This window comes from Panthera onca, chromosome B1 (assembly GCF_046562875.1).
Source record: "Panthera onca isolate mPanOnc1 chromosome B1, mPanOnc1 haplotype 2, whole genome shotgun sequence".
Lineage (NCBI taxonomy): Eukaryota > Metazoa > Chordata > Mammalia > Carnivora > Felidae > Panthera > Panthera onca.
The window spans coordinates 4,722,193-4,738,440 of NC_138342.1; positions in this window are offsets into that span (position 1 = coordinate 4,722,193).

The following is a 16,248-nucleotide window of genomic DNA, read 5'->3' on the forward strand; positions in this document are numbered from 1 at the left end:
AGGTGGTATAGGATCCTCAGGCCACTGGGAGGACTTCGTGACAAGAGCCAAAGGCTTGGTGGGGAGGGGGAACCGTGGTTCACTGGGCCATTCTGGACCAGGTGCTGTGCTGGGGGTGCCCTGCCCCCAAGAGGTAAGTGACCCATTCATCTGGTTCACAGGCAAGCAGGCTGAGGCACCTGTCCACGCCGTGAGGAGCTGTGAGTCACGCTGGGGCTGGTACCAGATCCAACAGTTGATAAATGGCTGAGCCTGGATTTGGACGTTAAAAAAAGCGTTTTTAATGTTTATCTTATTTATTTTGAGAGAGAGTACGAGCAGGGAAGGGGCAGAGAGAGAGGGAGAGAGAGAGAATCCCAAGCAGAATCTGGACTGTCAGCACAGACCCTGACACGGAGCTCGAACTCATGAACCGTGACATCGTGACCTGAGCCAAAATCAAGAGCTGGACGGGGGGCCTGGGTGGCTCAGTCAGTTAGGCATCCGACTTTGGCTCAGGTCGTGATCTCGCGGTTCAGAGCCCGCATGTGCTGACAGCTCGGAGCCTGGAGCCTGCTTCGGATTCTGTGTCTCCCTCTCTCTCTGCCCCTCCCCTGCTTGCTCTCTGTCTCTCAAAAATGAAAAAACATTAAAAAAAAAAGAGTTGGATGCTTAACCGACTTTTACTTGCTGAGTTTTTACCTGCCGGCTTCTTACCCGTCAACCGGTTCCACACAGGGAGGGACAGGTGAGGAGCAGAGGTTGACAGCAGGGGCTGGACAGCAGAGCAGACAGCCCGTGTGATCGGGGACGAGTTACTTCGTTTCCCCACTCCCTGTCTTCCTTCCCAATCCATAGAGCGGAGGCAATGACGGCCGCCTCGCAGAAATAACTGGTTATAGAAGGAGGCCAGCTGGTCCAGCACTGGGCATGGAATAGACACTCACTGAATGAATGCAGTCTCCTTCCCACGAAACACGCCTTCACTGAACAAGTGCATTCGTGTGGGGCTCCAAACCGTGGAGGCGAGCCCAGGCCCCCGCCGCCCGCAGCTGGGTTGGCCAGCCGCCTTTCTGGGCTTCCACAGCCCCTGTGATTTCCTACCTGCACAGGTATGGCAAATACATAGGAACCTCGACGCTGGCCCCTGTCATGTCCCGATGCCAGGGCAGACATCGCTGCTGATCACTGATGGACTCAGCCTCTGGATTCTGCTCAGGCCAGCAGACACTCTGGAAGGTGCTTGATCGCTGGCACCGTACCTTGTGACCCCTTCTTGCCATTTCCTCCCACAAACTCCTACTTATTCTTCAAGGCCCGGCTCAAAGGTCTCCTTCCCCTGCTGCCTTTGCTGACTCTCTGTGTCCCCCTAGTGTTTGGAGCCCCTGCCCCTCAGTCCTTCCCTGGTATTAATGCTCGGGTCCCCTCTCTGGACTGTGGGCTCTTGAGGGCCAGGCCCTGGCTGATGTACATCTTGTCCCCAGAGGCCGCTTAGCAAGGGGCTGTTGAACAAATGAATGATGGGGGAGGGGAGGAAGGGAGGGAGGGGTGTGTCCTGTGGGGACCACAGGAGATGGGCTGGGAGGGATGGCCCACCGTCCAGGCTGAGTGTTTCCCACAAAGGACCTTGCCTCCTCCTAGGCCCTTAAGAACCCCTGGACACCCATGGTGGCCAAGTGCTTTCCAGCTCGTGAAGGGTATATTCTAGACAGAGATGGAGAGTGAATGAATAGACAAGTGGACAACAATATCGTGTCAACTACTTTATTCTGAACTACTACACAATCATGGAGCTGACGTTTGGGATGCGGTCACATTGGGGAAGGCCTGTCTGAGGAGGGGATATTTGAACTGAGGCCACAGGAAGAGAGGAAGTGAGCAGAAGCACCAGGGGAGAGTGAAACTTCGAATCTGCTCAGCCACTCCCAGTCGCCCGAACGCTCCTCTTAACTGCCAGGCGGTCCCGTGACACCCACCTGGGCAAGTGCCAGCAAAGCACCCCACACCGTGTCTGGCACACAGTAGGTGCTCATCATGTGGCAGGGAGGACAGCTGTGAGTGCCCCCACTTCTGGGAGTGGGCGCCTGTCTTGCATCCTGGGCCGGAGAGGCTCATCCAGTGCCCCAGGCTCTCTGTGACCGCTCGATGCCCCTCTTGTATCTACCACCTCTGGATGAGAATCCCGACGCTGAGGTCCAGTCCCACATCTGGGGCCCGTGCCCTGCAGACAGGCCTCCCTGTCCCTTCCCGAGTGGCCTGTAGCTCGTGCCCAGGCTCCAAGGGGCCCTCTCTGCAGCGCAGCTGGGTCTGGATTCCCAGAAAGCAGAGCCGGAGAAATACGTGGGTGTAGGTGGTTTGTATGGGAGGGGATCCCAGGGCACATCATCTGGTCCCTGCTGTGGGGGATGGGGGCTCCAGTCCCCTGAGATGTGTACAGAAGGTTCCGGAACTGATTCCTGGGAGGCAGGGACAGAGGCAGTTCTCCAGGGTTTCGCCTTGTAAATTGGGAGACCGCACCTTGGGTGGCACTGATTCCCCACCCTGCACTCCACGCATGCCCAAGACCCAGCAGCATCTCGAAGGCCTGGGGCTACAACGCAGCAGGATGCCAGAACTTGAGGTGAGGCTGGAACCTGGGCTGATGGTCCAGCACAGCTGTGGCTAGAGCCAGCGCTGTGCTGGGGCTCTCAAGGTGTCTTTCCTAGCCCCATTCTCATTCTGCTCACCATGACCCCAGGCAGGCCAAAGACAGGACCGCCCTGGCTGCGGGGACTGGCCCAGGGGTAGGCAGGTGTTTGGGCTGATGCCATCAGGGTGCACCCTGGGGTTTGTAGCTGTGGTGGGTGGTGAGGGGCTCTCCTCCTGCTCCGGCTGAGATGCTAGGAGATGTAATCTCCAAGGTGCTGCTGGCCATGGCCAGAGAAGTCAGCCTGCAGCTGGGGAGAATGAGGCCACCGCCTGGGAGAAACAGAGAGGAGGGGCAGACAGGGTCCTGTGGAGTTTAACCCCCAGCTTCCACTATTCCCCAGGCTGGGTCTGTCTTCAGAGGGTCAGGTTTACGTCCTCTTTTGCTAAGCGAGTTGGGCCTGGCTTTGTGTCACTTGCTGCTCCGTGCTGAGTGCACCACCAGGCCCTCCAGGACAGTGGTCCTCAAGGCCTGCAGCAAGGCCAGCAGATGCAGCCAGGTCACAGCCACACCACCCCCCAAGCCCTGCTCCAGGACACCCAGCTCCTCTCCTGTTTGAACCAGGCTGTCCAAAGCCCTCTGGGTTCTAACAGCTCTGCTGGACTTGCCTCTCTGGTTCCCAAGGGATGGTTGAGATAGATGTTCCTGCTGCCCCCATGACTCCCCGGCTCAACCCACCAGGACACCCACCCCCCCAGCTGGCACTGCACCATGTGACCATGGCCCAGCCTGCATCACCCCCCCGGGTTGGGCGGAGGGGAAGGAGGAGGAGCTGGCCACCTGAGCTGCAGGTAGGTTCCCTAATCGTCCACTCAGTCACCAATTCACCGGACACATACCGAACGAGCTCCTGCTGCTTGCCAGGCACTGGGGGTGCTCACAGAGGTGACAAGACACAGAACATCCACCCCCATGGAGCCGACCTTCTAGTGGGGGCAATGAAGAAAACCAAGGTAAGTTGGTAAAATATATGATGTTTTGGTGGTGAGTACTAACCAGGAGAATGAAGCAGAGCGGGGGGGTTGGAATGTTGGCGCCGAGGCTGGGATTTCAGACAGGGTGGTACCCCAGTTCAGTACAGGGAGGGGCTCGCAGCCCAGCATGGGAGCCGAGCTGCCTGGGCCCCAGTCTCCTCCTCTGTTCAGGTGTGATCCAATGGAGGCTGCTCGACCTCTTTGATCTTCAGCTTTCCCATCTGTGAAATGGAGATGCTAATAGGCCCTATCCCTGGGGGTCCTGGAGGGGGAGCGAAACAACGCATCTGGAGTGTTTGCACAGTGCACGGCATGTGAGTGGCCCCCAACCTTAGTGTCCCTCCACGGCTAATATTCCTTCCCAGGCCTGAGATGTGCAAATCCCCTAACACTCTGTGCCCTGACATGCTCTCTCTCTCCCTGGAATGCTAAGCTTGGGAGATACAGGGAGAGCAACCCTCAGGTTTGAGGTTTAGCACCATTATAGTCCGTGATCGTCTGGTTTCCTGTCCATGTGTCCATAGGCACTGTGGTTTCTTTGAGAACTTGGGGGCAGGAATGGGTATTATTCATTGGTTTCTGTTCCCGTGTCTACTACAGGCCTGATACTTAATGAGGGACCGATAATGTCTAATGAAATTAATGAGTGGTGAATATACAAGGACCTCATGATGACACTGAGCACCAAAGCAATCGAGCAAGGCTCCATGATAGAGGTGTCATGGGAGGAGGGCTCGGAACTGCCAGTGGGAAAGAAGAACGCCACCTCACTTGCGTAGGCTGGGAAGATCTCTATTCACTGCAGCGCCCCCCCCCCCCCCCCCCCCAATAATGAACACATGTCCCCAGAGAGTCTGGCTCTGGGCTCCTACACCGAGGTCCTGGAGCCTACCCATGGGAAGCTTGGAGTCTTCTTCCCTTCACATGGCCAGGCCCAGGTGGGAAGTAGGGATAGGAGGTGGGTTTTCAGGGTCCTCTTGAATGGTCTGGGGTGGCTGGTCTAGAAATAGATGAATGGAGGGGACACATTCAGTCAGCAGTGCTGTGAATTATTGATCACCAGAGAGTAATGTGTAGGCAAGGTCATTTCCCTCTTAGGCCAAACTGCTCAATCATGTTTAATTGTCTGTTTTCCAAATTTCCCTAGGGCTTGCCTAGGGGACGGATTTGCTCTGTGCCCATTTATTTTGCTTCAATCCAGTAAAAAGGGATGCCATCTATTTCTCTTTGATATTAAGTTTTAAAACTGTGGCTGGGATTAATCCAAGTGCTAAAGGGGGTTCCTGTGCTACATGATATTGCAAAGAGGTGCTACCCTGGGTGCCTCCATCCCCCAAGACTTGACTTACTTGTTTGAACCATGGGATGGCAGAATCTGAGCCAAGAGGAGCACTGTATGCTCTGTGCCACCTGTGATATGCCAGGCTCTGTGTATGTTGTCTCCTTTCATTACCACTGTGACATCCCAGTAAAATACATACAACATGCCAATGTGGGGAAACAAATGAAGAAACAGATTTCCAAAGAAAATTGTCCAAAGCTGGTTGCAAGGATTCTCCCACTCCTTACCGATAAAGGGGGTGTGAAAGGGTAGGGTGGTGGGTATGAAAGGAGGTGGTGGGGAGTATGGCTTTGGGGACTGTATGTACTAGGAGTCCTACTCTGTCCTAAGCAGTGGAGGTGCCTGCCCCTTCTCTATAGTCAAGTGTGGGTTGATGACTCAAAGCTTCAAATGTAGCTGCTGGGCTTCCAGCCAAGATGGAATAACAGAGACCAGATTTACCTTCCCACTAGAAACAACAACAACAACAACAAACAGGACAAAACATATGAAATAACAGTTTTCAAAAGATTGGACATGAGGCAGTAAGGGACAGCAACGACTGAGAGATAAAAACAAACAGGGAAAGCTCAAGGATTGCTTCAATTTGAGAGTTTTCTGCTCACATTTCAGGGAGAGGTTGTCCAAGCCAAGCCTAGAAGAATCCAAAGCCACGGCTGGAAAGGATTAAGCTTTTTCTGAGTGACCTTACTACATTCTGAGTAAGATCAAGAATATAGGAAGACTAACATATCCAGTACCCACAAGGTAAAAGTCACAATGTTTGGAATCCAGTAGAAAATTACCAACCAGGCAAAGCAGGAAGACGCACCCCATAACGAGGAGAAAAGTCAATCAATTGAAACCAACCCAGAATCAACACAGATGTTAAAGTTAGATGACAAGGATACCACTCCAATTATTATAACTGTATTCCATATGTTCAAAAAGTTAGAGGAAAACGGAACATATATTGGACATGGAAGATGTAAAAAAGACCTAAACCAAATTATGACAGATGAAAACTATAGTGTCTAAGATGAAAAGCTCACTGGGTGGGATTAACAGCAGAGTAGACATTGCAGACAAAGAACATGAGTTAACTAGGAGACAGAAATAGAAATTTCCCAAAAAGAAATGTAGACTGGAAAGACAATTATGATAATAATTTGAAAGAGGGACAGAGCCTTGGTGAACTGTGAAACGATGTGTAATTGGAGTCTCTGAAAAAGAGCAGGGGGACGAGAAGGAAAATATCTGCAGAAATGAGGGCTGAAATCTTCCAAAGTTGATGTAAGTTCCCAAGATTTGATGAAATTCACAGATGCAAGCATTTCAGTGAAACCCAACACAACGAAAATGAAGAAAATCACACTAAGACATATTGTGATTTGATTGCTCAGAATCAGTAATAAAGAGAAGATCTTAAAAGTAGCCAAAAGGGGGATGGGGGAAGACATGTTACTACAGAGGAACAAGGATAAGGATCACAGCAGATTTCGTGTAAGAAACAACGCAAGTGAGAAGACAGTGGAGCAACCGCTTTAAAATACTGTACTGATTTTTTAAACTGTCAAACTAGAATTCACAGCCAGAAGAAAAATCTTTCAAAAGTGAAAGCAAAATAAAAAATTCTCAGACATACAAAAACTAAAAGAGTTTACCTCTAGAAAATGCTAAATATAAGAAAGGTTAGAGGGTGTCCTTCAAAAAGAAAGGAAAATGACACTAGATAGAAATATGGATTTCCACAGAGCAATGAAGAGCATTACCAACCGATGTGGTAACTGCACAGGCAAATATATAATATTTTCTTTTATTATTTTAGCCTCTAAAATATAATTGGCTCTTGAAACAAAAATAATAACCATGTAATAGGAAGTTCATGATGTATGTAAAAATAAAATGTATGACAGCAATAGCAAAAATGCTGGGAGGGAAGAATGGAAGTATACGGTTTTAAGTAAATATAACTACTTTAAATGATATGTGAAGTGGTAGACTGTGATATATATACTTTAACAGATATATACTATAAGCCTTAAAGTAACTACTCACAAAATGAAGCAAAAAGTCACAGCTTAACAAGCCACAAAATAGATAAAATGAAATCATTAAAAAATGCTGAATTAATCCCAAAGAAGGCAAAGGAAAAAAAAAAAAAAAGAGGAAGAGGGGAACAAAGAAAAGTTGGAGGAAATGGAAGACAAATATCAAGATGGTAGATTTAAACCTAACCATATCGGGCGCCTGGGTGGCTCAGTCGGTTGAGCGTCCGACTTCGGCTCAGGTCACGATCTCACGGTCCATGAGTTCGAGCCCCGCGTCGGGCTCTGGGCTGATGGCTCAGAGCCTGGAGCCTGCTTCCGATTCTGTGTCTCCCTCTCTCTCAGCCCCTCCCTCGTTCATGCTCTGTCTCTCTCTGTCCCAAAAATAAATAAACGTTAAAAACAAAAATTTAAACCTAACCATATCAATAATCACATTAAATGGCATGGTCTGGATATCCCAACTAAGAGGCAGAAAATGATCAGACTGGATGAAAAATTAAGACCCAAATATAGGCAACTCACTCTAAATATAAATACATAAATAGATTAAATGTAAAACAATGAAGAAGATACAGTGTGCTGATTGAATGAAAGATGGAGGGTTATGTTAATCTCAGAGAAGATTTTGCAGTAAAAAATATAACCAGGGCTAAAGAAAGTAATTTCATAATGCTAAAGAGAATGCAATAGTCTTAATGTTTATGCATCTAATACCAGATCTTCAAAATACACAAAGCACAAACTGATAGAACTACAAGGAGAAATAGATGAATCCATAATTACGGGTGGAGATTCAATAATCTTCTTTTAATAATTAATAAAAAGAGTAGAACAAAAACGTGTAAGGAAATAGAAGACACAAACAACATTACTGACCAACTATAACACTTCACCTGTTAAGGACAGAACGCATATTCTTTTCTTCCTTCCTTCCTTCCTTCTTTCTTTCCTTCCTTCCTTCCTTCCTTCCTTCCTTCCTTCCTTCCTTCCTTCATTTTTAAATATAATTTATTGTCAAGTTAACTATCATACAGTGTATACAGTGTGCTCTTGGTTTTGGGGGTAGATATTCTTTTCAAGTACACACCACAGAAAATTTACTAAAATAGACCATATTCTGGGCCACAAAACAAGTTTTAATAGACATAAAGGGATTCAAGTCAGAAAAAGTATGTTCTCTGCTACAATGGAATTAAGTTAGAAATCAATAGCAGAAAGAACTCTGGGAAATCTCCAAATATTTGAAAACTATGTAGCACACTTCTATAAATAAAAAAAATTAGAAAGACTTTTATTTGGATGAAAATGAAATTGCATTGTATCACAATCTGTGAAATGTTGCTAAAATAATATTTAGAGGGAACCTCAAAGAATTAAACATCTATACTGGGAAAAAATGTTCTCGAGTCAATTATACTTGCTTTCCTCTTAAGAAACTAGAAAAAGAAAAACAAATTAAGTCTTAAGTAAGCAAAAAAAGGAAATAATAAGGATCAGAACAGAAATTAACAAAATATAGAACAAATAAAATAGAGAAAGTCAATGAAGCCAAAAGCTGAATCTTCCAGATTTTTATCAATAATATTGATAACCTCTTGCCAGACTGACCAGGACAAGAGAGAAGACAAGAATCATGGGAATCTACCCCTCAAACCAAGAGCACACTGTATACACTGTATGTTAGCCAACTTGACAATAAATTTTATTAAAAAAAAAATGAGAGGGTGACACCACTACAGATCCTACAGATAATAAATTAATAATCATAATTAACTAGGGATTATTATGATAATAATATGAATATGATAATAATTAGGGAATATTTGAATGATTGATTTTTTGCTAATAAATTAAAAATCTTGAATTAGCAAAAAATGATTTTTTGCTAATAAATTAAAAATCTTAGATGGAGTGGGTAAATTCCTTGAAACACACAAACTACAAAAACTTACCGAAGAAGAAAGAAATATACTGAGTAGTTCTATAACTATTAAAGAAATTGAATTTATAATTTAAAACCTTTCAACAAAGAAAACCCCAGGCCCAGTTGGCTTCACTGATGACTTCTGCCAAACATTTAAGAAATAAAAAATGCCAATTCCATACAAGGTCTTTTAGTAAACCAAAGGAGAGGGAATATGTCCCAAATTATTCTGTGTGGCAGCATTACCCTGATATCAAAACCAGATAAAGACTTTATGAGAAAAAGAAACTACATACCATACCAGTATCCCTCATGAACGTCAACACAAAAATTCTTAAATATAATCCGACAATATAGAAAAAGTGGGTATGACCGAGGAATGCAAGGTGGGTTTAACATTTGAAAATTGATCAGTGTAACTCACTGTACTTGCAGCCTAAACAAACAAACAAACAACAAATTATATAACCATTTGTAGTAGAGATACAAAAAGCATTTGATAAAACCTAGCCTCTACTGATCAAAGCTCTTAGCAAACTAGGGATAGAAGTGAAGTTCTTAAACTTTATGAAAAATATCTCTGAAAAAGCTACAGACTTACTGGTGAAAGACTGAATACTTTCTCCTCTAAGATTGGGGACAAAGCGAGGATGGCCACTCTCACTACATTTGTTCAACATTTTACTGGAAAGTATAGCCAGTGCAATAAAGCAAGAAAGATAAATAAAAGCCACTGAGATTAGAAAGGAAGAAATAAAACTGTCCTTATTCACAGATGACCTGATTGTCTATAGAGAAATCCAAAGAGACCTACAAAAAAGCTGACAGAATTAATAAATGAGTTTAGCAAGTTTACATGATGCAAGAGCAGTCAGAATTGAAAAACTTCAAATACCATTTAGAGTATGAGATATAGAGGAATAAATCTGCCATCAGATGTGAAAAACCTACAGACTAGAAATTATAAATCGCTAATGAGAGAAATTAAGAGCTAAATAAGTGAAGAGATGTACCATATTCATGTGTTGGAAGAGTCAGTATTGTTAGCATTTCAATTCTCCCCAAATTTATCTATAAATTAAACACAATCCAACTGAAATCCCAACATGCTTTTTTGTTTTTTTGTTTTTAGAAACTGACAAACTGACACTAGAATTCATCTGGAAATGCAAAGGTCCTAAGATAAGCACAAGAATAAAGCCAGAGGATGAATATAATCTGATTGAAAGAACTTATTGTAAAACTTCATTAATGGATGCCAAGTTGGACAAGTAGATCTATGGGACAAAATAGAGGCCAGAAATAGATCCCCACACATATGGCAGCTGATACCGCTCATTTTCACCAAAGGTGAAAAAATAGTTCAGTGAAGAATACACAGACAATTGGAGCTAAGACTGTGTGTGCGTGTGTGCGTGTGTGTGTGTGTGTGTGTGTGTGTGTGTGTAAAAGTGAACCATAGCTCTCACCAAATACAAGAATTAGTACAAAATGGATCATAGGCCAAAATTTGAAACCTAATTCCAGAAAACTTCTAAAATAGGAGTTGACAAACTTTTTCTTAAAGGACCACATAGTAAATATTTTAGGCTTGTGGACATTATGGTCTCTGTTGCAACCACACAATTCTGCCATTGTGGTGTGAAAGTGGCCACAGAAAATACTGAAAGGAATGGGGGTGGCTGCATTCCAACAAAACTTTATATGCTAATATAGGTAGCTAGTCTGTAGGCCATAGTTTGCTGACACCTGCTGTAGAAGAAAACGTAGAAGAAAAATCTTCATGACCTTGAGTGAATCAAAGATTTCTAGATATGACATCAAAACAGGATCAATAGAAGAAAAAAATTCATAAATTGGGCTTTATCAAAATTGAAAATGTCTCCTCTTTGAAAGACACCATTAAGAGAATGGGGAAAGCTGTTCTCTTTCTCAAAAGAGAAGGCCCTAGTCTTGGACAAAATCTACAAAACATATATCTGATAAATGGATTGTATCTAGAATATATAAAAAAAGTCATCAAAAGCCAACAATAAGAAAATAACCAACCTAAATGATAAATGGGGAAAATGTCTGAGGAGACACTTTACCAAAGATAATACACGGACAAGCACAGGAACAGATGCACAACATCCTTAGTCACTGGGGTAATGCAAACGTAAAAACCGTAGTGAGATGCCACAACATACCTGTTAGAATGGCTCACATAAAAAAGGCTGACTACACCAAATTTTGGCAAGGATGTGGAGGGACTGGAACTCTCATACACTGCTAATGGGAAAGCAAAATGGTATAACCACTTTAGAAACAGTTGGCAAAATGATTTCTATCATATACAAACTATTTCATAAAAATATAAAAAGGGAAAGATATATTTATCTCTCTCTCTCTCTCTCTCTCTCTCTCTCTCTATCTCTATCTTATGACTGTAGTGTACACAGTGGGGATACAAGAATGGTTTGAAGATAAAATTGTTAACATAACTCACTCCATCAACAGATTAAAGGCAAAAACCCATTCTATCATATCCATAGATGCAACAAAATAAAGCAATTGGCCAAACAAGAAACATTCACATTTGATAAATTCTGGCAATCTGATAAGCTCCCAGTAAACTAGGGAGGATGGGAAAGGGTGTCTATGAAAACCCAACAGCAAACATTTTTCATGGAAAAACTTCAAAAACATAGCTGCACCCACAACAAAGACGCCTGCCATCATCACTGCTACTCAACCCTACCTTGTAGGAGAATCAATTGGGCTGGATGGCAAATGGGTGAAGGATGGCAAGAAAAAGCTAGACTTGTTTTTAACTGCAGATATGATTGTCTACCTAGAAGATCCAAGAGGATCTGCTTTCAAACTATGAGAACCACATGACGGTTCAACAAAACTGCTCAGTACAAGACAACCTACTAAAACCAATAGCACTCCTCCTGAACAGCAATACTGATGCTTCATTGGTTACAGGCAAACCCCATCCACAAAGGCAGTAAAATCTATAAGGTACTTAAGATCAAATCCAAGGAAAGCAGGGCCTCTGACTCAAAATGCCTGGTTTCACATGTAGTCTACTCCTTACTGGCTTGGATAAATTACTTGATTGCCATGCCTCAGTTTCTTTATTTGTAAAAGCAAGACAATAATAATGTCCACCTCATAGGGAAGTCGGAAAGGTTAACCGAATTAAATATAAAGTGTTTAGAACAGTAGCGGTGCATATACATGTATAAATGTTGGCTACTATTGTTATGAAGAAAATGACAAAATTTGATTGAAGGACATGAAAAAAAATCTGAATAAATCTGGAGATAGACCATGTCCATGGATAGGACAATTCCGAATCAGAAAGAAATAAAATTTCTCCTGGTTAGTTGATACATTCTCTACAGTTGCAACTAAAATGCCGACAGAATTTTTAAATGGGATGTGAAAAGGTGAAAATTTATATACAAAAGCAAAGGTCCAAGAACGGTCAAGACATTTTTAAAGAAAACAAGGACTGTACCATTTGGTTTATTTGATATTGACTCTTTATAAAACTATACAATCTAAGGCAGAGTATTACTGGCAAACAGGCCAGATAAAGAGACTGATGGAACAGAATCGAATCCAGAAATAGACCCACGTGTATATTGAAATAGAAAGGAAGAAGCATTATAAATCAGCGGGTGAAGGATGAAGCAGTCAAAAAATGATTTGCATATTAAGTTCTTCATATGGAAAAAGTACATAGTTAAGCCTCTGCCTTGCCCCAAACAGAACAGCATGTTCTAGATGGGCTAACATATAAATGTAACAGGACCTTCTGTGGTCTACCTATATAATTGAGGTGGTAGAGAAATATTGATCAAACAAGACACAAAATGCCAAATACTTAAGAGAAAATACAGATAAATTTCACTACATCAAAACGAACAACTTCTGTAGGACAAGAGTACAAAACAAACAGTTATGAGAAAAGCAATAAATTATAAGAGAATGTTTGAAACACACACAGACAGAGGATAGGTAGTAAAATTATATGAGGCTCCAGGGAATCAGTAAGAAAAAAATTCAAGTAACCCAGTGGAGAGATGGGCAGAGAAAGAACGGGTCATTCATCGAAGAAGAAATTGCAGAGGTTAAACGGAAAGATTCTCAAACTCACTCGTAATCAAGAAATGCAAATTAATCAGTCACCACATATCAGCTCCCTCATCAACTTGACACGCATTCAAGTCAACTCCAAGTGTTACAGAGAATATGATACGCTCTGCAGGAGCATAAATTGTTTCTTGATTTGGCAACATGGAGGAGGTTTAAAATGTACAGGTACCAGCACCCAGTGGTCCCTGCTCCAGATGTCCATCCTGGGGAAACCTTTACACGCGAGTATGAAGAAGTAGGTAAAACGATGTCCCTGCAGCATTGTTTAAAGTCCAGAAAGGTTGGAAACAACCTAAATACCCATTAACACGGGTGGAGGGGGATGGGAGAAATAATAAACGATTTGTTGTCACTGGTATGTCACTGGTAAACAACCTACTGTCTAGGGAAAAAGGCCTTAAATTGTAACAGTTGTCGATTTCCGAGATATAAATGCTCCCACCGTGGCTGATTTCTAGCTACCGCGGTGACATCGCTGAACACGGAGTTGGGGAGAGGTGGATACAATCAGCCCCTGGTAAAGGTCCTGGGGGTCGGCTCCGGGACACCATTGATTGTTTTCTTCCAGCATCTAAGATCAATGAAGAAACTAGGTAGAGCCGAAAAAATCATGCTTAGAAAAAAAGCAATTTGCGATGTTATAATCAATAGGGTAATGTTTCTATAAATTTTAAAATTACACAAAATGATACAATGCACTTATACGCGTTAAAGAATAGAACATAGATGGGAAGAAATCAAAAATCTGGGGATAGCGTTTGCCTTTGGAAAGACAAAGCTAAAGGAAGGGCTGCAAAGAACTTCAGCGTATCGTGTGGTTTTCTTTCTTAAATTAAAAAAGCTGAAGCAAATATGGTGGAATCTTGATTCCTTTTTTTTTTTTTTAATTTTTTAAAATTTCTTTTTTTTAACGTTTATTTATTTTTGAGACAGAGAGAGACAGAGCATGAACGGGGAGGGTCAGAGAGAGGGAGACACAGAATCTGAAACAGGCTCCAGGCTCTGAGCTGTCCGCACAGAGCCCGACGCGGGGCTCGAACTCACGGACCGCGAGATCATGACCTGAGCCGAAGTCGGCCGCTTAACCGACTGAGCCACCCAGGCGCCCCTCTTGATTCCTTTTGAATCAGTATTCAAAGGGGGGGGGGCGTGATAACACACTCCAGTCTCTATTTATCCGAAGTATCTCATTCACATAAACATAATGCAAAACTAAAGTACGATTATGATTATGTAAAAACAAAACTCCCCTGAAAAGCCATCCAAAAAGGTTTCGGTCACTGTGTTTGGATTCTGGACCACAGCTTTTCTACTGTCCTTGATTTCCACATTCTGTCTCATGAATAGGTGTGACTTGTGTAGTGGCAGGAAGCCACCAAGCTTTGAGTGTTGGGCCAGGTGGTGGCTCCGGGCCCGTCCGTACTGGCATCTCTATTTGATGGGTCTTAGCGCATGTCAGAATTCTTGGATGGTCTCCACCCGAGGCACCGTGAATCGACTTGGGGTCAGTGGGTGGGTTTTCGTCCAGAATTTCCTGTGAGAAGATCCACCCTGGCACTGTTCCAGGAAGCCTCTACAGCGTGAAACAGATGGTTCATAGTGCTGGGAGGAACCTTGAAGCTCCACGTTGGCCCCACGGTGGCCACAGAGGGAAAGGGGGCAAGAAGTAGTCACGTGGGTACCAGCTAAGCTTTGGATTCACAAGACTTGGCAAGGCTCTGCCACTTACCAGCTAGGTGCCTTGGGAAAAGTGACGTGGTCCCTGTTTTTGTGTTTGCTTCTGTTTCCATTTCTGCAGCGAGTCCTGTAGTAGGTTGTGTTACTGTGCAAACTATTTGCGACCCCTCCTTGGGGGAGGATTGGACTTGTGTGCTCCGTTGAGGTCATGCGGCCACAGGACCTACCGTGTCCCTCCTTGCCCTGTTGGACTCGTGAGTGGTGGTTACGGGACTTACTTGGGGGCAACGAAGCTGCTCCCAGAGTAAACATGGCAGGGATCAGAGGTACAGCCAACTTGCGATGTGCATGGACCATAAGTGAGACCCTATTCTGTCAGGCACTGCGTGGGGAGGGTCGTCCACTGCTGTGATACCACCGAGTCCATTCTGGCTGAGAGTGCTCGTGTCCGGAGGACAGGATGGGATAATGTCCGTGACGTGCATAGCCACCACGTGGCATACAGGGACGTTGAAGTCAGAACAGGAGCGGTCATGCACAGCTACCAACAATCCATAAATTTTGGCCACCAAACACATCATGTTTATTTCTCACTCACATCACGCATCTTATAGGGGGTCCCTGTCCTTTGTGGTCATTCAGGGGCCCCTGCTGATGGAGACTCCGTCTTGATGGGTCTTTTTTCAAGACCCTGAATCAGGAGGGAAAAAAAGAAGCACACTCAGGCTTGTAAAGCTCCGACTCCAAAGAGACGCGGGTCACTTCCCTCTCTTTTCACTGCCCCAAAGCAAGTCTCACGGCTATGCCCGGTTGCATAAAAGGGATGGGAGAGCAAATCCGCTCCGTGTACAAGAGGTGGGAAGTAGGGTATGTGAGGTGGGCACTGCGACCTCCATGGGGCCACTCCGTGAACGGCGGCTGGCGCTGGACTTACTGTGCATCGTGACCTTCAGGCTGACTCCCAATGGGGAAAAGTGCCACGTGGACCACATTCTAGGCAGGGGACGGGCATGCACAATGCAGACTCTGGGAGGCACCTGCCCTGCTCTGGAGACGGCCGGTGTTCAGGCGGAACACGACGCAGCCAGGGGACTAGCCAGAGATACGCTTCGGAGCTCTCAGTGAACACCTCTGGATTTGGACGTTAGCCTGTGGCAGCCGGGAGCCTTGAAACATGGTGAGCAGGAAAGTGAGCGGGGCCAGCTTTCGGCCCAGGTGAGGGAGGGGTGAACCCCTGAGTTCCGGCGGGGCGGGGAGGATGGTGGGAAGAGGTGGGTTTGTGGGCTCTGTCTGAGGGCCAGTCAGCAGGACTGGAAGCTCGACAGGACGTGATGGCTTGAGGGGGACAGGTGGAAAGATAAGTCCAGCCTGTCCCGAAACTGGTTGTGGGAGAGGTTGGAGGGGGTGAATGGCTCAAGTTACAAGCAACGCCAGCACTTTGTTTCAGGAGGTTTTTTGGAGCGGCAGGAACTCTCTTGTGTCACCTC